At 45.9% G+C, this 23,611-nt stretch overlaps 1 protein-coding gene across 6 annotated transcripts in view; it reads left to right on the top strand.

Moving 5' to 3' along the window:
• Window positions 1-23,611, top strand: part of raraa (retinoic acid receptor, alpha a) — a 141,966-nt gene that overhangs the window by 13,511 nt on the left and 104,844 nt on the right. For 3 of the 6 annotated variants that reach the window (XM_056365307.1, XM_056365306.1, XM_056365304.1), the window contains exon 2: window positions 3,775-3,844. The exons of the other annotated variants lie outside the window; for them this stretch is intronic. The gene's annotated coding sequence lies outside the window, so the exon portion shown is untranslated. The remainder of the gene's footprint in view (window positions 1-3,774; window positions 3,845-23,611) is intronic. 6 annotated transcript variants of the gene reach the window in all.

Below are 23,611 nucleotides of genomic sequence, written 5' to 3'. Positions count from 1 at the left end.
TGTGTCCGACAGGTGGCTAGGAGACGCTAATTGATTAATGATCAGGGTGATATATGAGCCCCCGCGGCCAGCCTAAACATAAAGGCTCAGAGCACCGGTGTCGCCCTAAATCATTTCCAACCAGGCCAGTAAACCCAAAACAGTTCCCTCATTAGCATATGAAAGACCAATCAGGAGGGGGACTGTGCCTTCCAAGCCCTTTGTGGACTGCCTATTGTGAACATCCTGAGTCTGAATTAACAGGCTAGCATTTTATGCCAGATGAATAATGACAACAAAGATGGTTTTATAATAAGGGTCACTCAGCACTAATGAATGATTAACATCACCACAATCTGAGCCTTTGATATCGTTGGGATTTGAACCTTGTCTTCTGGCTTTGAGGAGAGCAACACTCATCCAGATGACTGTACTCATAAAGAGAACTCTTGTCTCCTGCGCCGTGTGAGATGCAAACTGCTGTAATTTTACAACAGAGCATAAAATATTGTTATAAAAATGAAGGTTGAATTGATGTCTTTTCACCATGTGTTATACTAGCTATAACTCTTTATACCTTGAGGTGAGATAATTTACACTCTCTCCGTACATGGGTCAGATTCTTCCTGAATGATTGAACATTAGTGGAATTCACCGCCCCCAGATGATCGTATTTTGCACTTGGTGTTCCATATCTCACTGTCACAGTGGATTAGTCTCTCTCAATCTGCGTCTCACTTCCTCTCAGTCTCTGTTTCTGTCGCTCTGAATCTCTCTCTGTCTCTTCCTCTCACTCTCTCTGGTTATTTACCATTCCACAGGGGGCCTTGCGTGACTCTCTTCATTGTTTTGTTTGGATGACTCTGAAGGACAATGGCAGTCTGGAGCCTTGGCCGGCACTCAGCGTGTGTGAATCTGCATCTTTCCATTGGGAGTGCTGTCCTCCGATGTCAAGAGAGGTTATGTGATCTATGTGTGACTGAAGGGGGTTTCCACCGCTGAGAGCCAGAGCCTCAAGGAAAGGGGTTTATATTGTGTGAAAGTGTGTGTTTGTGTGCGAATGTGTGTACACGTGGCCGATGGAATTTTATACAACCAAGTGAGTTAAAACAACACATTGTGTCTGTTTTAATGTGAGCTCATGAATCTCGCCGCAGGGCTGCCATTCCCAAGTTAACCACGCACGTGGAGACTGCTGGTTGTACCCTCAATCAGTTTTTTTTTTTACACATATGTGCCGAGCAGCAGTGGAGCGGTACCGCTGTCACAACAAGGAAGTGAATGTCCCAGGGACGATGAATGATTTCACTTGAGCCTTGGACCTCCACCCATCAAACCTCGAGCAACCCAAATCCCAGACCCAGGTGCCAATGCTGGGCCATACACTGAGGATCGGGGTGTCCCTGCTGCATTATCCTCTCAGGCCCTCGGCTTGGTGAGGCTGTTGGTCCCTGAGCAATTGAGGCCTTCTAGGCGCGGTAAATTGGGTTCCATTTGAAAAGCAGATGGACTTTTCTGGCACAGCTCCAGTTGTGAGGGCCCCTTCTTCTCCTTTCTCTCTCTTTCTGTGTGTGTGTTTGTGTGTGTGTGTGTGTGTGTGTGTGTGTGTGTGTGTGTGTGTGTGTGTGTGTGTGTGTGTGTGTGTGTGTGTGTTAAAGGTGAGTGTCTGCAGTTAGTTGCTTTCACCCATCAGCAAAGATAAAGACGTGATTACCCCAGGCTACTCCTGTCCACTCTCATCAGTGTATAGACTCCAGGCTCGCACATGCATGGCCACACACACACACACACACACATACACAAACACACACACACTTACGTACATGTGCATAAACTCTGTCCTCATTTCATCCTACCTGCTCTGTCTCTAAAATAAGCTGCTCTTGGTCTTTTGGACTAGTAAAACCACACCATTCACATTCACAACAGGAAGTGAGGGCGTGTAATAAGACAGGAAGTGAGATGAGGAGTCATTCAGGGTCTGGGCACGGGCCAACTGATTGTCACGTTGGAATGGATACCAGAGGGAGCAGCACAGTGCCAGAGTCTTGCACATTCAAGTATTGACAGCTGGGGTAACAAACATCATCTCATTACCAAGATCATATAGGAGGTTGTATTTTTTGCAGGGCATTTGCATTTGATTGCATTGAGGTGCAGATATTCATGACATATTGGTTCATAACCTATCGTTAATGGCATTTTGTGGCACTAGGCAACACAAGTCTTACATGATATATCTGTAATGCATAGCTCTAGAGTTAAGGTAACTGTAGGATTACAATGATCTGCCTGTGAACCACTAGCAGGAAGGTGAGCTCCAGGGCATGTGAGCATCATTTGCTACCACAGAAACTCTAACAAAGCTCGTTTCATTCATCTGGCCAACACTTTATGTGTGAATATTGAGTTAAGGTTTGTACAACAGCCATTTGGAAGTGTGTCACATGGGAAAAGGAAACTAGTCTTTGTAACAAAGTGAGATGAATTAGTTTTTGAAGAATGCTATATTTATATCTCTGCAGTCTTGACTGTCCTCGGGAGCTTGTGATAACAAATTAGTGTGAAATTCATTTGCTCCTAGTAAAACAGCACCAAGGCCACTTTGACCTGGAGGGAGGGGATTTTTTTTTCTGTGGTGGTATCATGACCCTTCTAAAGAGCAACCATTAACATGGCTGTCCTGCTCTGTCCTGATATAACTTGCTGCTTTCTTTGTTTACTGAAGTACAGAAATGCTCTTTTACTATGACAAGTGCCTATTGATGTGAAATAAACCCAAACAGACCACAGTTTTAAATGTCATTGGTTTTTCTTGAACATGGTTTTGGAAATAAGCCTGGCCTGGTTCTACATTTTATTGGACCTGGATGGATCCTGTAGCCAGATAAAAAGAGATGGTCTGTTTTCTCCTCAGGAAGACAGGATAAACCCACTGCTTTCGAATGCTTTTGACACAAACCAATTTTCTATTCAAATATTATTGACCATGATTGTGCAGTTTGGCATTTCAGTTGAATCCATGAAATCCAACAAAGTGTCTTTTAACATGTGCAAACCACTATCCTGTAATTGTCATCCAGTTGTTTTTGGTTAAAAACAATCCCACAAAACATTTTCCATGCTCGGTGCAGCACAAAGGTGGTGTTCATTAGTGATCCCGATTGTCATGTGACTCTTTCAATTCAGATTTGCAACCAGACATGTTGGTAAATACTTCTGATGTTTTATCATCACACACAAACAAAATGGCATTGTTCACACACACACACACACACACTCGTTCCAAACCAGATCCATGTCTGCGGCAGCCGTTCATCTGTACGGCATTGGCCTAGCTGTCCTTCTGTGAAGAGATGACGCGCCACTTTATATTTGTCTCCATCTTGGCAATGAAGGCGCCTCTGTGTCCCTATTTGTGCATCAGGCTGAGGGGATTTCTAGGCCGCCACCTGATTCACATTGCTGTAATTGAGTTGTGGCCATAAGCACTACTGTGCCTGCCTGGGCCTTAGGTAATTCACACACCACAAAAGCGCTGTTTTACTCCAGTTTTCACATGATGCCTCGGACACAAATGTCGCGAGTGAGAAAGTCCAATCTATTGGAAAAGGGCGGGGAGATTACAGGCAGTATGAGAGCGAAGGAAGGAAAAAGAGTGTAAGAGTTTTCGTGTAGTGAAGCAGTTCTGTGCCAGAGAGACTAGGGAGTCACTGAGTCTGCAGCACGTGGATAAAGGACCACAAAGCTCTTGGTTTCAAATATCTTTCTCTCTCTTTCTTCCTCTCTCCTTAGAGCTTAGGAGCTGCAATCGATTCAAGGGGAGATTTCCTTGGCCAAGGACAGAGAGATTGACGTTTTTGGGGTAAGCCCGAATTTGTCGCTCCTGTCAACTCTGTGTAATTGGACTTCTACACACTCCACACTTGTCTCTGTGGGTACCAAACACCATCTTGCACACTATACAATGGCATTGTTCCTCATCATGTGACTGCCATGTTGGGTTTGTGGTGGTATTCAATGTGTGGCTCATGATTTCGTGTCTTTTTGTTCTGTGTTTTCCCCACGTCATATCTTCTGCTTTTCTCTGCCTTTGTAAAGGTCGCTGCTTCTGCTCAGCCGAATGTCTTTTCAAACCAGTGGAGCCATTTTCAAACACACATACGCAGCTCTGCACTCAGTAATGTTTTAGAGGAGTTACTGTATCTTGTGGCCTGCATGCCGCCAGTGGTAGGATCAAGTCTAATCCTGGGTCTGTTGCATCAGAGTTGGAGCGTGCAGCTAGGAGATTTGCTCCGTCATGTTAAAGTGACAAAGACCAAACAAAAACAGCCGTTCATCATTAGAAACTGGCTTGAGGAACTTGGACCATCACTCAGTGGATATAAACTAATTTATTGGGTCTGATCATCTTACTTGTATCAGCTGCAAGACACTGTGGCAGCAGAAAGAATAGTACTATTCATTTTATTCTGACGTTTCCCTTCATTTCATTTCATGCTGTTATGCCAGAATGTTGCTGCAATTATGACTGACAGAAAAGAGCTGAAAAGGGTGGTCACTTGCTCTCAGCCAATCAGGACGAAGGCAGAATTTGTCCTCTCCTGTCCTGTTTGGCCGTATCCTGCCTGTACAAACTTGTGTTTTCCCTTTCTTGTCCTGCCATGTCATGTCATGTCTCGTCCTGTCCTGTCCTGTCCTGTCCTGTCCTGTCCTGTCCTGTCCTGTCCTGTCCCTTCCTGGCCCCAGGGGAAAGGCGATCCTTTTCCCCTGGAGGAACACCTCCCACCCTACCAGCCTTCAAGGAAAAGCAAATAGGATGGCATGTGTACCAAGATCCCAGCCAATACCCTGAAGTATGCAGACTCCCTCCACAAATCGCCTCCTTCATTGGATGGCCACACCAGAGAGGGTGTGTGTTTTTTGTGCACAAACACATATTCACACCCCCAGAAGACGTCCGTGTGTTGTAACTGGGCATGACAAGTGGTCTGGCAGACACTCCCCTGTTAGCAACCAGTCTGGCATACGGCTGGCCTGATGGACAAGACTAAAGCTGGCATTTTGGTCATATATGGGTACAGCTCTGATTTCCCCTCTCTTCTTTTGTCTTTTCTCACACTCTGATTTGTTTTCTTGGAGAACATTATACGACTGTGCTGTCTTAGCTTCTGTGAGGTTCGAAATTGGCAAAGGCATCCAGAAAAGACATGTAGGAATTAAAGTAGGGCAGCTTTCCTTTCCGTTGTTTAGAGGGCACAAAACCTTACTCACTTCATCTGTTCATGATGAAACATCGCACTTTTTGGAAATCATGCAGTTATTCCATTAGCTGCTTCATTTACTCATTGTTGTTTTTACTCTGTGAACTGGCGGAAGGTACATTGAGTACTCATATGCAGTCATTTTCCAATTTCTCTCACTCCCTGTCTCTGAGTTAGCAGGTTTCTGGGTTTTCATCTCCAAGTAAAGCTGTATTTAACCCCCCCCTCCCCGTCATAATTTAGATCCAGTCTCATAAGTGGGTTGGGAAGCGGCCCCGGCAGTTGATGTGGAACACATGCCTTTAATGATTCACACTCAGTGTGCGGTAGGTCGGTGGTGGCTGCCGAGCCCGCTGCCTCTCCCTCTGTCTAGAATTGGACTCCTGTGTTTTTTTTTTCGGTGTTGTGTTTTTTTTCTGACTCCACTCCACACATGGAAACTTCAGTGGAATTCAAATATGTTGTTTAGCGCAGTTGTTCCTGGGTAATGGCGCTTCTTATTCTCAGTTGAAGCTGGACTGAGTTGAACGATCAGCATTTCTTCCACAGCAGCTTTCCCACTCTTTTTTTTTAGATTTCCCCATGTTAGATTAAAACTACCTACCTTATGTGGCTGTGCCAATTTCGTTGGGTCCTTAGGCATTTTTGCTATATCCTTTGTCATTTCATTCATTTTACTGTGTTTGATGTGATTGTGTTGTTGGGCTTTCCATCACTCACATTCTAATTAACCATTTTGATTTGTCAGATTTACACAAACCTCCAAATCTGGAGAGCTATGGTTGAAATACAAACTGAGCTTGAAGTGGTTTACACTTCGAGCTCAGTTGGTGTTTTGTGCTGCTGAGCTCATTTATTATAAGGCGTTCAAATGGCAAGACATTGTGGGGCACCTTACTTCCTCACCATCAGCAGAAAAGCAGAAGTGCGCTGCAAGTGCTGATGCTCAATTGATTTAGGTTAAGCACACCACCCACAGTGAAAAAATGGAGAAGTTTGACACAACAGCGTGAATCTCATTCAAACAAATGCAGTGTGTGTTCATCCACTCAGCCGTTGGTTTACCTTTCGTTGTGAGTTTCGGACTGTGCAGTCAAAGAGCAGTGAAATGTGCCAGCACGTGACAGGGAGTGGGCGCTGTCCATCCAAGCTGACATAAATTGCTTCCTGTTTTTGCTTTCACCCCCCCCCCCTCCTCCCCCAGCCCCAGCCAATTTCTTTCCATCCATGCTTCCATCTTTTGTTCTTCCCCCTTTTTTCTCTTCATCTCTTCCTCTGTCTCGCCATCCTGGGTCCCACGCCCCTTTGTTTGGCCTTGTTTGACCTTTCCTTCCTCCACTCACTCACACATCTTGTACATCTTTCTATTTCCCACACACACCGACTGGACATCACGCAAGTGTGGTATGAAGACAAACGTCACATGTCCTTTGTCCTGTCCTTCCTTTTTGTGAAGAGACAAACTTCCGGGGGTCCACAGCACTCGAGAAAGATACTAATGCACTTGCTGACCTCGCTTGACAGAGGAGCTGCTTATGTGCAGTGGATGACGCAAGAAATGGCATGTACTGTAAATGCCAGGCTGAAGCATTGTATTACTGTGCGACAGCGATGCAGTCATTGTTTCACTGGCAGATGTGGATTGTATTTTTGTCATGATTCGAGGAAATGTTTGTGTGTGTGTTAGCGGGAGTCATAATGCTTTGTTCTTTTGCGTTAGTGGCAGAATAATTGAGATTCAGCTCTTGTGCTTGACTTGATGCCCATGAGTTTACCAATCCTGTTGAGTGTGTTTTTATGTGGTGGTGCTCAGTTTTTACAATACCCATAATCCACAACATAACAAAGTGCCACTCGTAAAGTGTTGCTTTAATAAAACAATGCCTTTGTGCTTTTTTTATGTACTGTGTTTTGAGTAAATTTGTGTTAATCTGTTTTGGGGTCATAAATTAAGCTTTCTGTTAGAACTTGTTCAGTGCTCCCAAAGCTGGTTTTGGAGCAGCAGAGTGGGTGCTTGAGGTACAGTGTGTGTGTGTTTGTGTGTGTGTGTGTGTGCGTGTGTGCGTGTGTGTGTGTGTGTGTGTGTGTGTGTGTGTGTGTGTGTGAGTGCTGAAATTGATGAAGAGACCTCCCTGGATTTGAGTGTTGCTACAAAGCACCATCCGATACTGTATGCAGAAAACCCCAGCCACTCTATGCGAGAGGGCGTAGCTAACAGTACTGAGTAGTCTGCAGTTCCTCTTTGGGGCGCCTCCTGACAGGAACTTGGCAGCAAGGAAACATAAACAAATTCCCTGTGGTGGGCTGGCAGGCTGGGCGGCGCGGTTCCCCCCTGTTACCATACATGCACAGCGCAGCGCAGCCTGGCTCAGGCTAGCCCGCTCAGCTCAGCAGCCGCAAGCTGTGAGAAATAGATCTTAAAGGGACAGGTGCCGCCTGCGCTCTTTAAAGGGGCACAGGCCCGGTCTATGTCTGCCGCCTGTTTTCCCTGTAGTCGTCACAGTTGCACAGGCCGACACGTTTGCTTTCCACTGTATTGTTTCAGACTGACAGTGATGTGTGTTACGCCTGGTGCGCTGACCTCTTGGAGGTTTCCAACAACAACATTCAGATGCTGCCTGGGGGAGAGAAACTGCTGCCAGGGGTCCCAAAATGGTTGTTTGTGCTGAGGTAGCAAAAAAACTGTAGCAATGATGATGTAACAATGGAGGTTGGGGAGGGAGGCCTTGCAAACCAGTGTAGAGGAGGGTGTGGTGGGGGCCCAATAGTCATAATACATGTACATGCACATGCTCACACACACACACATATTCAGTATTCCCACAACCAAAACATACAGGCTTGCACACATATATTATTTGTCCACATGTGTGTACACAGACTCACATGCCTGCAGTTTTCTCTTTCCTTTTCTCTCTCTCTCTCTCTCTCTCTCTCTCTCTCTCTCTCTGTCCCTCTCTCTACAAACACAGTGGTGTATTGTGCAGCCTGACCTGGTCCCTGTCCAAAGGCAAAGAGAACCCAGATTGCTGAAACAGAGGGCCCACTACTAACAGGCCGGCCAGGCTGTAGTTGTTATAGCCTGCTATGGCCTTCCAAACCAATGGGGACTGTTGGCTGAGCCCAGAAACTGTGTGTGCATGTGCATATGTGTGTGTGTCTGTGTGTGTCTGTGTGCACACACGCTTTCTTTTTGATCAGCCACTGAAGGGTTTTTTGGACAGCACTTGCAGGAGCCGACATGGCACCTCAGTGCAATTTTATAAGCGCTGGTAAAGACATTTGCCTGACTTTTAATAGTCCTTAGTCTCCACAACATCATCCCAGTGCACTATTCTCAACCCTCCTCTAATGGCAGTGCTGTTGGAGATGGGACGCCGAAAAAAGAGCGCGATGGCGAGTAGAAGGAGGAGAAACCTTCTCCTCCAGTTCTTACTAGGAGGATTAAATGTGAGTAGTGAATCTCTTTTTCACTTTTTTTTCTGGAGTTGATGGATTCAAGAGCCAGCTCACAGTCTGCCTCATCTGTGTGCACAAATTGGGGAATTCATTTTTGGTTATGGATATCATTGATATAGCGTTTATGGAGTAAATGCATCCCTAAATGATTTGCTTTTTAAAGTGAACTTAACACATTTGTGTAACCCAGCCAAACTAAATACATTACACCTACGTCATCTGAGTGCTTTCCCACAAGTCATTTCAGCTATGTAATTGAATTGGACCATGAGTAAACCTTTATGCAAAATAATTGCAAACGCCTTAAGAACATGTAAAACAGGAAATGGTGGGGGATTATGTCACCGCCAGACATTCTGTGGAAGTAACAATGCTGTCGTTTTCCCAAACTGTGTGTATGTATGTATGTGTGTGTGTGTGTGTGTGTGTGACAGAGAGAGAGAGAGAGGGAGAATAGAACAGTGAGTGCTCTCTCTGTGAACAGCAGAGAGGTGGAGGGAGGAGAAGGGGGTGACAGAAAGCCTTAGGATCAAGCTGTTCCACTGATAGAGCACAGCACAGGCAGCTCTGGTGACACTGCAATGCACAGGAGGAAGGCAAGGGGAGGAGGAAATATAGGAGAAGATGGCACCAAAAGTGAGTTGGGGAGACAGAAACAATCTTCCCCCCACAGGAAGACTGTAGATGAGGACACTGAAAAAGGGCGATTGAGAAAAGGAGACGAGGATGAGCACTCCTGGTGTGGCAGCAGGTCTCCTGGGATGCCATTAGCCTGTGTGTGTGTGTGTGGGTGTGTGTGTGTGTGTGTGTGTGTGCATGTGTGCGAGCGAACAAGAGCATGTACAGAACATAATGTTCTTCATTTAACCCACTATGGAGGGCTCTTCCTAATGCACGTACATGTCCACGTCTCTGCTGTGTGCATGTGTATCCCGGCACTCACCCTCCCACCAATGAGGTAAAGAAGACAGCATCAAGGGCTCAGATGCATCTCCACCCCACCTACACCTCCTCTCCCAGGTCCCAGTAGGCGCATCTCTGTAATGGCCCCTTATCGATCCTGAGGCCTCCTTGTCCACACTCAATGCCCATCGATCGGCACCTCACAAAGAGTCTCACAGGGCTGCTTCACATCCTGTGGCTGTGACTTGCTGTGTGGGTAGTGTGTGTGTGTGTGTGTGTGTGTGTGTGTGGTATGTGCATGTGTGTAAAACAGTGCTTGTTTATCTTTTAAAAAAAGAAACCTGTGTCTGCATGCCTGCGCCTTTGTACGTGTCTGTACACCATTGTGTGTGTGTGTGTGTGTGTGTGTGTGTGTAGGAATGTGTGTCTCTGAACCTCGCCGACAACCTTCCTGTACCCCATTAATGTAGCCGCAGACCTTCGGTGAAATTGTCCTGTTGCACCATAAAACGAAGGCCCTACTCTCATTAAACCATGAACGATGCAGAACACCGCGTCTAAAACCTTGCAGCATAAAGACATAAACACCCAACGTAAAAAAGACTTGCACAGCCACTCTGCAGACTCCCACAAGAGACGAGACAGAAAAAGAAGAAAAGACTCCCTCGCTTCCCATGTCAAAAAAAAAAAAAAAAAAAAGCCTGATTAATCAGTCAAGCCACATGAAAACTTTGCTTGTTATTGTTGCTGCTTGATTTATTGAAGGCCTGGATCTGGGTCAAGCATCCCCCCTTTCTGTCTCTCTCTCTCTTTCCCTTTCCTCTCTTCCCTCATTCTTTCCCTCTTTGGCTTTTTTTTTCTTTCTACCTAAATAAGGGTCCACCCCCCATGTCTCTTCCCTTTGTCTCTCATCTGGTTTTCTGTTTTTGTTAAAGGACAGTTGATTAATGGTGCCATAGACAAAGCCCACAGTCTGCTCTCGGCCCGCGCTCAGATAGGACTCCACTCTAGGTAAACCAAAACACATGTGCTCTGGACAGCCACTGGGGACCCCTGAGGAGAGAGAGAGAGAGAGAGAGAGAGAGAGAGAGAGAGAGAGAGAGAGAGAGGAGAGAGAGAGAGAGAAGAGAGAGAGAGAGAGAGAGAGAGAGAGAGAGAGAGAGAGAGAGAGAGAGAGAGAGAGAGAGAGAGAGAGAGAGAGAGAGAATGGGGAACAGAGAATAAATTAACGGCAATAGTCGCTGATGTATTATGTACAGTGATATACGATAGGCCCCTTCCTGCACTGAAAAAATGTGCAGCAAAAGGAAAAAGAGGAAGGACGTTGGAGTTGTGTATAACATGTTCAGGGTGTGGCCTTTTTTTTTTACGTTTGTGGGTAACTAAAATGTAGTTGCACCATGCTAGCCCCTGTGTTTTCTTTAAAGTGTGAAGTTATCCTTCTGCTTAGACTCAGTTTCACCTCTCACACTGTGGAATTGCACATATTTACTGATTTTAATGTAGCAAAGAGACATTTCAGCACCTAAGCATTGTTGTTTGCCTGCAGGCTCCTGAGAGAGAACTGCCTTATTGAATGATAAAGGAGCATATTATTACTGTGACTGAACTGAGAGCTTTATTGTCCATTGTCTTCATAATGGCAGGGGTTGACACTCATGTCATACTTTATTGCTGTACACTTCTGTGTTTGTGTGTGTGGGTGCATTTATGTTTGTATGCAGCGCTGACATGCTCTAATTGGCTGTACTTGCCGCCTCAGGTAAACATGTCTTCTCAGGAATTATTACCCATAAGGTATATTGGCTAATAACAATTACTGAACCCACCTACTGCACTCTCCTTCAATTCAGTGGCGAACCTCTTCATGTAACCATGAGACCATATAGACCAGAATGTTGAATGCACTCCGGGCAGAGACTGTAAATGGTGAATTGTCCCTTAGAACATCTCAATAACCTGAGGGGTCCTGTTATCTCTCAGTGAAGACATGTTGTGAGTGTATAACTCATCCATCCGAGATGTTGCCACACTGATGAAAGCCTTGACACGGCATGAGTTTGTTAAGTGTTTGTTTGCACAATGTCACAATGAAAACCAGGAAAGCTTATTTCGCGTTAGAAGTGTTCACACATATGACTTCAAATCAAAATCACGATTCTGTCAAACTTCTACCTCGATTGCGATCACTGAGCGGTTGCTATGGCGCTCTTGTGTTCCAAGCGATTACACAAATTGGTGCTGATACCTTTTGTCGCTATCTATGATGCATTCACTACACTCTGGTAGTCGGGACTGAACACGAGGTAGTATTAATTTTCATCAACGCATTAACCAAATTAAGCGACATCAGCAAGATTACTTCGGTGAGAGGTTGTAAACGCTGGTTTTGATACTTTTTTTCTGTTAATTGCTCAGCCCCAACGCATGCTGCGTTTACATATTTGGAGCGATTTGGGAACAAGTGAAATCAGATACAAACAAACAGTATACAGCTCCTATAGAATTAGCTGAATTGATTGTATTAGTGCCAGTGGTGTCGCATTTGCAGCCAATTTGCCAACTGTTTGTTGAAACAGTATGTCTGTGGTTCTTTTCATGCATTGGCAGTTTTTCCCGCTTGTTTGCTCATAATTATGGTTGAACGCGGAATCAAATGATATGACATTCTGTGGCATCAGTGTCTAACCGTAACACAGAATTTATTGCTAGTAAGTTATCAAAAACAAAAAATGAACTTTTGTCAGTTGGCTCTTTTAAACATTAATATTTTTCACTCACAGTGGCCTGCTTTCTGTTAAAAGAACAGTGCTACCACCCAACCTGCAATTTGTGGGCCAAAGTAAGCAGGGATTGAGTGTTGGTTTTGAGGCAGAGACATCCAGGAGTCTAGCTGGTCAGCAAGGTCACCATCCAACAGCAACACCACCAGCACTTTGTAAAATTGTGCACACCCAGAGGAAGGATGGAGCTCTTCAGACGAGTCTGTTACAGTCATCTGCTGCGTCTCACCCAGACAATATGTGCCTGCCAGCTTTCTGTCTTTCCCAGCTCACACATGAGATGATCCCAAAGCCTTCCTCTGGGTCTATGAGGGATTAGCAGTGGCATGTGGACAGCCGGAAGAGGAGGCAGGCAGAGGGCAGCCAAGCAGTGACTGTAGCCCTGGAGCTACATTGCAATACAGGCAAAAAAAAAAAAATTCTCCATCTCCTCCATCCTGTCCCATCACTTGTCTGGATTTGGACAGTAGGGAGTCCTAAGACAGAAGTACTGGTCAGACTGGTGACTCTGTCACCTCCAGGCTTAGTGAGATGCACAGCTCAACCTGCGACATCATTGAAGACAATGTGCATGTCAGAGCAGAGTGTAATCTTCAATATTCACATACTGCTGGTGAGTTATACTTATACACCAGTGGGAGGGAGAAAACAATACAGAAAAACGGTCCCCTGTAGTTCAAATCCCTGAATGTTTGACACAGATTGGCATGATTTCACAAGGCTGATGAGAAAATGCACTGGGGACTTTTCACAATAGGAAGGGTGATTGGGACTCGCTGTGAACTGGGACTGAGGTGGGTGGGTTCTTCCTCTAAGAGAAAGGGGGCTGAATCTGCAGCAGGTCTAACTGTGCGCATGAAGTATGGGCTATTCCATAGTCATTGCTTAAGTTCCTTTCCTCGGTGCAATACTCACACCGAATAAAAACATGAAAAAAAAATCAAACAACTTTCTCACGCTCCAGCTCCATGCAATAAACTCGCAGTGAGTCAGCTGACGCCCTGCTGATGAGTAAAGACCAGCTGACAGAAAATGTGTTTTGTCCTCTTTTTCTCTTTGATCAGGACTCCATTAAAGTCCATTAAATGCATGATTGCCATTGTCACTGAGCGTGGTGTGGACAGGGGAAAGACAATGTAGCGCAGTGAATCCTAAAATCAACACACAGCCCTGCACTACAGATTTTTCCTAGACACCCAGAGTAGCACTCAGAGCGGTGGTATAGGTGACATGCCTCTTGTTGACACTGTAACCTGCTGTGGGGCCTGAGCTGCGTAGTCCAAACAAGTGTGGTTGTCTGCTCTGATGAGAACGGAGCTGAGAGTCTCATCTTCACTTTATTAGACTGAGCACCTCTTAATAATTCATGCTCCACTTTCCCTAGAAGCAAAACTGAAGGCTCAGCTGCCTCTGTCTGTCCGTGTTCCTTGTCACCGGACATTTAAGCCTTTTCCCATTTTGGACTATGAGTTATTTACTCACTTAACCCCCCCCCCCCACCCACCCACCCCTGCCCCCACCCCCCACCCCCCACCTGTAATGTGCACCTGCCTGGATGAGCAGATGATGCTATAGAGCCGGAGGCGGAGGTACAGCAGCTTTGGCACATATATTTTTATCTTTATTTTTTGTTAGCTTGTTTTCCTCTGTCATTACCCCTCTCCTCCGGAACTGTTATCCAAAGATGATGTGTACCCAGTACCCAATGTACTCTTTCTCTCTCCCTCCATCCCGAGGGAGAGTCTGTTCTTTCTATATTTCAGTGTTTTTTTTTGTCTTTTTTTCTCCCTCCATGCTCATCGTCTCTTGTTGCACTACGCTGTCAGATTTAGTTATGTATGCACCCCATGTCTTTGATCCCCCCTGCACTCCTGTGTTGTGTACATTGCATAACCAACCACTGCTAAGCCTAGAGGTGTACCTCAACTCCCCCTCTCTTCTCTCTCTCTCTTTCTCTCTCTTTCTCTCTCTCTCTCTCACCCTCGTTCCTCTTTTTCTGACACCCCCCCCCCATCTCTCTCTTGCTTTTTTGGCAGCAATCCATGTCATCACTCCTTTCCTCTCCCCTTCATCCTCCCTCCCCTTACCCCAATCCCAAACCATGAAAGCTGGAGCGGTTGGTCTCCTTGCCTCTCTCACTCTCTCTGTGTATTTGTCTTTTTCTCGCTCCCCTCCTGCTATCGTTGTTCCTCTCATTTTCCCTTGCTATTCCTGTATTTCCCATCCTTTCTCTCCTCTCTCTACTCATCTCCCTCTCCCTGCCTCCTGCTCTCCGCTCTCCCAGTGGTCTCATTAGGCGTGAAGGAGGCTGCCTGGTGTTTGTGTGTGTGTGTGTGTGTGTGCGTGTGTGCGTGTATGTGCGTTCTCTTAGGCAAAGTCTCACTTGACTGAGCATGCCACTTGCACTAGCAGAGGCCCAGGCTCCATTATTACCACAAAGCTGTCACAAACAGTATATAAAGTAGCCTCCTGTTGCTGAGTTGTGGGTGAACACAGGGCACTCTCTTAACAACAGCAGCTACCACTGTTCTGCTTCGCCTGTTCTATAGTGAGGCTGCCCGCCAAGGTTGTAGAAACTGATGTGCACATGGACAGATATGGAAAATGTAAACAGGAATGCAGAAATATATGCACACACACACGGCCTGGCTATAATTTTGCCAGTACCTGCTGATCCTGACACTCAAAACCACATACCAGACACATCTGTCTCTTCTCTATAATGACACCCCTCCTATGTGGTCCAACCTGTGGGATGTCTGATGCCCCTCTGTCTTCCTCTCTACTGAGTGAGTGAGTGATTATGTGTGTGTGTGTGTGTGTGTGTGTGTGTGTGTGTGTGTGTGTGTGTGTGTGTGTGTGTGTGTGTGTGTGTGTGTGCGTGTGCGTGCGTGTCCACCACTGTTTTGCTAGTGTCTAGTTACAGGGATGGGGCCACGCACAGGAATGGGCCCCTCTGCTGCCTCGCTGGCAGGCCTGACCCCAACAGGTCAACGTCCATTACCACATGAAACCGAAATGTCAAGCACGGCCCCCCTGCTACAGCCATTTGTCTTTCTCTGTGGGTCGGCCGGCATGGATTCACATACACAAACGCATGCAAACGCACTCACCTGCTCTCACTTGACCAGCTTGACATGGACGAACCTCCTCCACAACGAGGAGAGACGTCCATTTGTAATGATTTCCCAATATACAGCTAAAACAAGTAGTAACAGAGGATCTACCTTCTGCCTTTACTCCTCATAAATACCAGAGATTCATTTTTCTCTGATAAGTTATGTGTGCTGATATCTGACTGGACCCAGCTGTTGGCCAACAGTTGTTTAGCTTTAGCTTATCTGTGAGCAGGCTGACCGATGTGTGGTGCTGATGATGGCCGCAGAGTCAGTGGACGGACACACAACGCAGTCTAGTGTAGATGTAGTGCTCGAATGCAGGTGGCAATAGTAGAGAGTTGTTTTTTCTGCATTCTGGGAGGTAAACTAGTTACGTCCAAGTGCTTATAACCGTATTATAATTTTATTACGTAGATCCTAGCGATTTTCTCTATTGACCCTTTTGCTGCAAGGTCACATTTTGAGCATTCACTGTTCATGCATTTGTTATCTCGGAGGAGACTAAGGATGGAGAACATCTTTAAAAACTGAACGTCGCCTCATTTGTTCTCACTCACCTCGTGCATTAAGTCCTCTTCACTTGTCACCAGTCGGCGTTGAAAAAGCATTTTCCCTCCAGTGTTAAACAACCTCAGTCTTTTGTATACAGTGATGAGAGCCCGAACAGCCATTATCAGAAAGCATACCGGCCAACACCATCACTTGTTCCCTCACATTACTGAGCAGCCATCCATTTTAATAGATAAAGGACAGAGAGACCCTGCGTTTGGGTGTGTGCGTTACGAAAGCTGTGGGGAGTGTACGTACACACACATGCTCACGCACATATATAAACACACGACTTGTTTACAGGAAGCTGTCAGCCGTGCGTCCTTATGATAAATAAACAGCGAAACGTCCCCTTTTTAATGATGGCATATACAGGCTCGCACACCGAATATTGACGGAAAGATTGAAAGCGTTCTCAAGGGCCTTTCCAACATGACGTATGGTTCCTGCTCAGTATTTTTTCTCTCCTGCACCTTCATTTTTACCCCCGCCCCACCCCCCCATCCCTCCCCGGCTCTCCTTTTATTTATCTCAGACAGCGGCTTGTGCAGGCATTTGTAGACGTGAGGGATGCCATAAACACATTTATCAAGGGGGACTGCCAATAGGGGAAACATCGGGTGTATGAATGAAAAGATAATAAATGCAGAGCAGGAGAAAATCGCATAACAATGAGAAAACAGAAAAATGCAAACTGAGTTCCTTGGGGATAGCAGAGGGCATCCACAAAGTGTAGTGCCAAGAGGGAACAGGTTGTTTGCAAGTTTTCACAAACCTGCAGCACAGCAGCTCATCGTCTGCCAGCCGTGGCAGCTCAGGATCCCACAACAACAATGCCACCTGCATTAGCAGTCTGCCCGTGCAGCGCGGAAGATGCCGTACTCCTGGCTTTGATAAATGTTTCATTGTTTATGCTGTCTCGGTCTCTCTTTCTTCTCCGTCTGTCTTTCTCTCTCCTCCTCTTCATCCTACATGCACATTGATGACGCTGTTCAGAGACTGGCACGCTTTTTTGCCAAGTGTTGTTTTAAGTGTTAGTCAAGCGTTTGATGTCTGTCTCTATTGTTGTTCGTCGGCCTCCCTGGGCTGAGATCACAGGCAGCATTTATTAATCTGCAGGTTCAGGCTCACAGCTTAGGGACTGCCACCAGCAGGTCCTCCACATGAATTTCTTTTTATGGTTTCTACTTAAAAACTATATGCTGCCCCCTTTTTTTTGACTATTAGCAATTTGACCCACTTTTTGAATGTAAACTTAGCAGCTCTCAACCCCAGGCAAAGGAGTGCGTTGATGGTTTTGCTAGTGAATGTTGGGGGGGGGGGGGGGGGGTCATGGTGTTATCTGTGCTCCAGAAAGACACTGGGTTAATTGATGCATGGTGGTGTCACTGTGCTGATTGCTCACTTTTTTGCCTCGTTGGCCTTTTTAAGCTGCTGTTTAACCCCATTATCTGATTAGTTGTATGTGGAGTATTTTTGTGTATGTGTGTGTGTGTGTGTGTGTGTGAGAGTCCTAGTTGCTTCACAAAAATGAAGAGCTCTCTCTTTACCTAAGGGGGATGGTGTTTGACAGTACTGTAGTACCCCCACCCGCCCTCCATCGTTCTATCGAAGAGCCCCCCCCTCCCCTCCTCACCCACCATCCCCCCACTGCTGATAAATGTGTTTTTCTTAAAGGAAGGAGGTGGTTGGTTGAGAGGAGTTTTTTTTTCCTGTGTGTGTGTGTATGTGTATGTGTGTGTGTGTGTGTGTGTGTGTGTGTGTGTGTGTGTGTGTGTGTGTGTGTGTGTGTGTGTGTGTGTGTGTATGTGTGTGTGTGTGTGTGTGTGTGTGTGTGTGTGTGTGTGGCTTGCTAATGCAGTGCAGGGCCATGCGGCGGGGCTACAGGCAGGCAGACTCGAAGGCAGGCCCGCAACCTCGACCCCAGCATCATTTGTTTGGACGAGGGCCGTCAGCGCCTGTCGCGCAGCCCATGATGAAGTGTCAGTCGGTAATTGTCCCCACGAAGCATCCACATCTCAGGGGGTGATGGGGGAGGGAAAGAGGATGGGGGAGGCAGGGAGCTGACAGAGAGAGAAATGACACCCTGGACTCCTCCTATTCTCTCTCTCTCTCTCTCAGTCCTTCTCACTCCCCCTTTCTTTCTAGTTTTTCTCTCCAGTCTTCCTACAGCAGCAGCTCATATCAAGGTCTGCTGTGTGCCTGCCTTAGACCAGTGGCCCCCATGGTGCTTCAGCTGGGGCCCAGTGGCAACATAATGTATGTTTGTGCATCTACTTGTACATTGGTGTGTGTATAGAGTTGCTCAGAGCAGGACAATATACCACAGTGTTTGCGTATCATCCAGAGAGTGTTTAAACCTTGAGTATGTTCCTTCCTCTTTTATGCAAGTTCCTCTCCTCCTCCTCCTCATTGAGTCCTCCATTATTTCCATCTCATGCTCCCCGCATCTCCATTAGCTCTTGTGCTTTGTACTCAAAATGGGCTATTTATTTTGGTAAGCATGCTCTCGAAACCTCTTTGGTCAAAACAATGGCTGCCTGTACTTCCCTAACCAGCCAAATACATACAATTCCTTTTTTTGCACTGGACATTTTGGTAATTAGATTTAGCGCAGGGCTTATATTGATCGAATGATGTCTCTATGTAATGAAAAGCTTTTACAGAACGGCGAAGCAGCTATATATAGTGTGATCCATAATGCGTTACTGTACGGCGGGGGCCTTAATGCACATCGCCCAGGCTCCTGTGCATAAATCGCCACCGGAGGTATGAAGTCAGACCCCAATATAAGTGGCTCCATGATGTAGGAGTGTGGGGGTCGAATAGATAGATAAAAGGGGGGGGGGGGGTGTAGTAGAGGGGGAGATTAAAGAACAGACAAAGGATCAGGTGAAATAGGGGAGAAGAGGGGGGAAATATGAAAAACAGCACGGAGGGGAGATGATCTAACATGGTGAAGAAGAATAGAAGATGAATACTGAGAGGAGGGCAGGGCAGGAAATGGAGATGTGGAAAGGGGCGAAGCAGCCAAGAGAGATGAGGATATGAAGGAAACCACCTTGAGATATGAATCCTATCTTTCCAGTTTCCTCATTCCTCCATAAGGCACCCACCCCGCCCCCCCCTCCGTCTCTATGATGGGATGAAACTTGTAATACATGCTAGATCAGCAATAGGGTTCCTTATAGAGGAAGAATGAATTAAAGAAAATAATGGAGATTGGATAGAAGGAAGTAAAAACGAAGGATGAAATGTGGGACAGGAGCAGAAGAAAAGTAAAAAAGTGATGTAGAATAACAGACCAGAAGACGGAGGCTCCATTATTTTGGCGTGAGGCTCCCTATCACACCCTGAGGACAGCAGGTGAATTAGGAGGAGGCAGATGGGGGAGGGGGCCTCCCAAGTCCTCGTCCCACTGTCTGTCTGTCTGTTGGTTGGCGGCAGGTGGAACACAGCCTGCCACTCCTGCTGTCTAAATGAGGAGCCACTCTCCTATCTCTCCCTCTCGCACACTGTCTCTCTCCCTCGCTCCTATCTCTTTAATGGGGCACTGGCCTGCGGCGATGAAACAGCTCCCTCCGGAGTGACACACACACAGCATGCACACACACTGATCACACATTACAGCCACTCCTGGATGCCCTTGCACATGGTGTGATACACACACACACACATGCACACACACACACACACACGCACACATGCACACATCCTCAGAAAGGGAGAAGCTAAGGGAAACCACAGCCCCCCAAATTATGCCCCAGTCTGTGAGATGATGAATCTGGTTGGTGATTAGTTAGTTGAGGAGGGAGGCACACTGCTTAGGCCCTTTAATGGGCCATAATTTGGAAGATAACTGTATTGTCCTATCTCTCTTGACATTTAAATCTAATCAGACCCTGCTGGTTAGCACTGTGGTCCAAGAAGAGGGAGCCTGGGAGGGATGAAAGGCTGCTAGCAGAAAGGGATTGGCCCTTAGAGGGGCGTTCATCCTTACAGTCAGAGACTAAGCAATTAGAAACAAGGCCCAGACACACACACACTATTTCCTGAATTCCTTTTATACTTATTTTTTGTTTAACTGACAATCAGTAACAGAATAGCACAACAGATGCATACAAATTCATTTCCCCTTACACACACACACACACACACACACACGTGCACATATGCTCACATACATACAAACATCACTAGGGAGGCACTCCAAGGCCTCTTCTCCGCTCCTTATTACCTCAGATGAGATGCTCAGTTTGATTAACACTTCTCTTTCATCTTCTTCATTAGCGGAGGAAAGCCACTGCAGCAGTCGCGGCCCGTGAAAAGGGGGCATGAATTAGAATCCACTTATTCCACGGACTGCTACTAATTCCATACAATGGTGGTTAATGGTGGGGAGTAATAGGAAAAGGGTGTTTCTAATCGTTTCTTTGGACGGTGCAGTGCACGCTGCAGCAGCTGTTTCCGTACAGCGAGCCCAGCCGCTCAAAGAGCCTGAACAAAGGCCAATGCCGGTGTTGGAGGGCCCGCATGACTCTGTTCGATAGAGCTCATGAGCAATAAATGCGTGCAGTCGAGCCAATTTCCTCTGGCGAAGTGTCCTGCTGAGTGGAGGAGCTGGGCCCCAGTCAATGAGAACCACCTGGTGCTGAGGGAAGTGATTAGGGTTGGCACCACAGTGAGCGAAGAGCTGTTTTGTTAAGGCGGATTGAGATGCGGAGAGGGGGCGCTCACCCGAGTTTGGTTTGTTGGAGAAATATTGACGTTAGGTTTTTGTCAGCTCAAGATCTGAGGCACAGTGTTGTTTTGTTGGTGCTCAATTAGAGGGGATTATTTTGGTTACAGCATGTGTTTTGGGTTCTGACGCTGGTGCTGATTGCCAAGTTGGATGGAGCGTGGTGCACACCACAACAGTGGGGTTATGTGTTCAGCTCCCACTCAGACTACATACATACCAAGTTAGAAGTCAAAATAGTTCTGAGAGTGACTAACCATGAAGAACATGGACACTTATCCGACAGTGACGGGAATTTTATTGCAACCACAAAAATTTGTCTGTAAATGCAAAGAGAATGGTGATAATATCTGCAGGGTACGGGGTTCAGTTACAGCAGGGCCCACCCAAACTGCAAACAGACCCTTCACTGAATGCCATCAAATGGAATTCAATGTGCTGTATTACAGTATGTCACTGTGACATTTAATAAAAAAAAAAACAATTACGATAGTCATCTTGAATGTGTTTGTGTGTATAAGCTTTGCCTGACTAGGCGATCCCAAACGTTTTTTTTTTTCTCCAAGGATTCGAGAGCAGAAACATTTAAACCTGTAGCGTGGAACTTTTGTCTCCCCCCACTGGCAGTGAGAATAATTACACAACTACAACACTGTAGTTTCCAACGAGGAAAAAGTCAAACCGATTTCTTCTTTAGACTGTAATCAATGGGTTTCTTTCTTATCTGGAGCATCAGTTACTTCTCTCGGACGCTTCCTGAGGTTTTTCCGTCATTCACTCCGCCATACGCCGGGTTGCTGTAGCCCACTCCGTCGCTGTAGTTGCTACCGATGCGCCAGCGTTAAAGTTTCGCCACAGAGACCAGATTTAAAACTGTGAAATACAGAGAGATTTACCTGGTGCTAACTATGTTAACTCATTTGGCTAGAGCTTGAATGTAATGGATGATCAGGCCAAAGGTCTCGTTTGTTAATATTCTCTTCAAGGGACCTCCATCTTCTCCAAAATATCTTGTTTGTGCCAACTCTCATTACTATAGAAAAAAGGATCGTTTCTATTTATTACAACAAGGTATTTTCATAGCTCTGCTCATCTTTTCTATCTGCTACATTACGACTGTACTCGCCAAAGTAGCTGTGGATATGTAAGAACACGGCAGCGTTTGCTACAACAAAGTCGGCGGGTGCAAGAAACAAGCAGTCAGACAATGGTTGTAAAGAAGCCAAAGCTTTAGTGGGTGTTTGTAAAAGACAGTCTGGAAATTAATTTTACTATTTGCCTTTGTTTTATCATCCAAATAAGTTTGGTTAATCTAGAGTTTTGTTTTAAAGCCGTATAATCACACGACTGCTTGTGTTTCTGTCTGATTTCTTTTTAGCGATGTGGCCGCGTTCCCAGATCTCAACAATTAACTTGGTGAGCAGCGCAATGTTATTATTACCAATAGAAATGGCAGCCGAAACTATAAAAAATAAGACCCAAGTTGTAATAAACTGAAATTATCCTTTAGATTAAATAATACATTATTCTGGTGCTCCTCATTTCCTTGGAGACAACCCCCTAGAGCTCAGCCTCTGAGCCGCTGCACCGTTGAAGGCTCATTCCCTTTGATGTTTATTTAATTTATTTGACCTTTTAATTTAACCAGGCATGTCAGATCTGTCTCTGCTATGTAGGCTGGTCACACAGTGCTCACTGTGCGCGTTGTGGTCGAAAGGGTTCAGTATTCAGTTGTAGAAAAGTGTGTGTGTGTGTGTGTGTGTGTGTGTTACCCACAGGTTTTATCACAGTTGAGTGAATGTTGGCTCGAGGATAATAGCGCTGATCACATTTGATGATGGAAATACATACCACAGGGGATTGTGTATGTGTTTATGTGTTTGTGTATGTGTGCATTCGTGTGTATACAAAGGCAGAGCAGTGGCAGGCGGATCAAAGAGGTCACGATAGTCCTGGTTGTTTCCTGTAGGGGCTCTATGTATAGTCTGTACTCCCCATTTCTTCATTACGGCCCACTTGTCTTCTCCTCTCCTCCTTCCAGCCTCTGCCTAGTGTCCTCATCGTCCCTCTCTCTGTGTGCTCCTCTTTTAATCTCTGCTCATCTCTCCCCAGTCTGGATCTTGGCATTTAGGCCTCTAATTGAGCTGGCGTCACTTGAATACCTCATAAAGCAGGAACAGCAGAGAATCCCGTCATTGTTTTCTGTGTCCTGCACTCAAGGGAGAGTGGGCAGGGCTGCTCTGTGTGTGTGTGTGTGTGTGTGTGTGTGTGTGTGTGTGTGTGTGTGTGTGTGTGTGTGTGTGTGTGTGTGTGTGTGATTCATTTTATTTTATGCAATCCATTTTATGAAAGTGGATTGCGTGTTCAGTTGTGTTTTTGCCTGTGTGGATCCATTTCACAACGGCAGTTTCTTTTGTTTTTCTTTACCGTAGTTTACCCACGATAATCATTATAAACATGTAACATATATAAATATGTCTGTTGGGCTGAAACAGTCAGTAGATCAATCGATGAGTGTGATTGACAGAGAATTAAACCATTTTTTGGCTGGTCTGCAACAGCAGGGCCTGTCCTGTAATCGATAATGGTGCTGACTGACTGACTGAGTGATAAGGCTGCACCATTAGTCGGCCAGTCCAGTGTTGGAGTTTCCCCATTGGTCGCTGCTCCTTCAAAATGATTTGGCAGTGTTGTTAACTTGGCACTTGGCTAGATTTACCGACTTTTCAGCCCCGTTTGCAACTTATTTTAATAGAAAAAAATTACAAATCTTGCAACTTTTTGGACAAACCTTTGCTGCTTTCTGCAGAAGCGAGT

Source organism: Seriola aureovittata, chromosome 21 (assembly GCF_021018895.1).
Source record: "Seriola aureovittata isolate HTS-2021-v1 ecotype China chromosome 21, ASM2101889v1, whole genome shotgun sequence".
NCBI classification, from domain to species: Eukaryota; Metazoa; Chordata; class Actinopteri; order Carangiformes; family Carangidae; genus Seriola; species Seriola aureovittata.
Note: the sequence above shows the minus strand (reverse complement) of the source record. Positions and strands in the feature narration are given on the sequence as shown.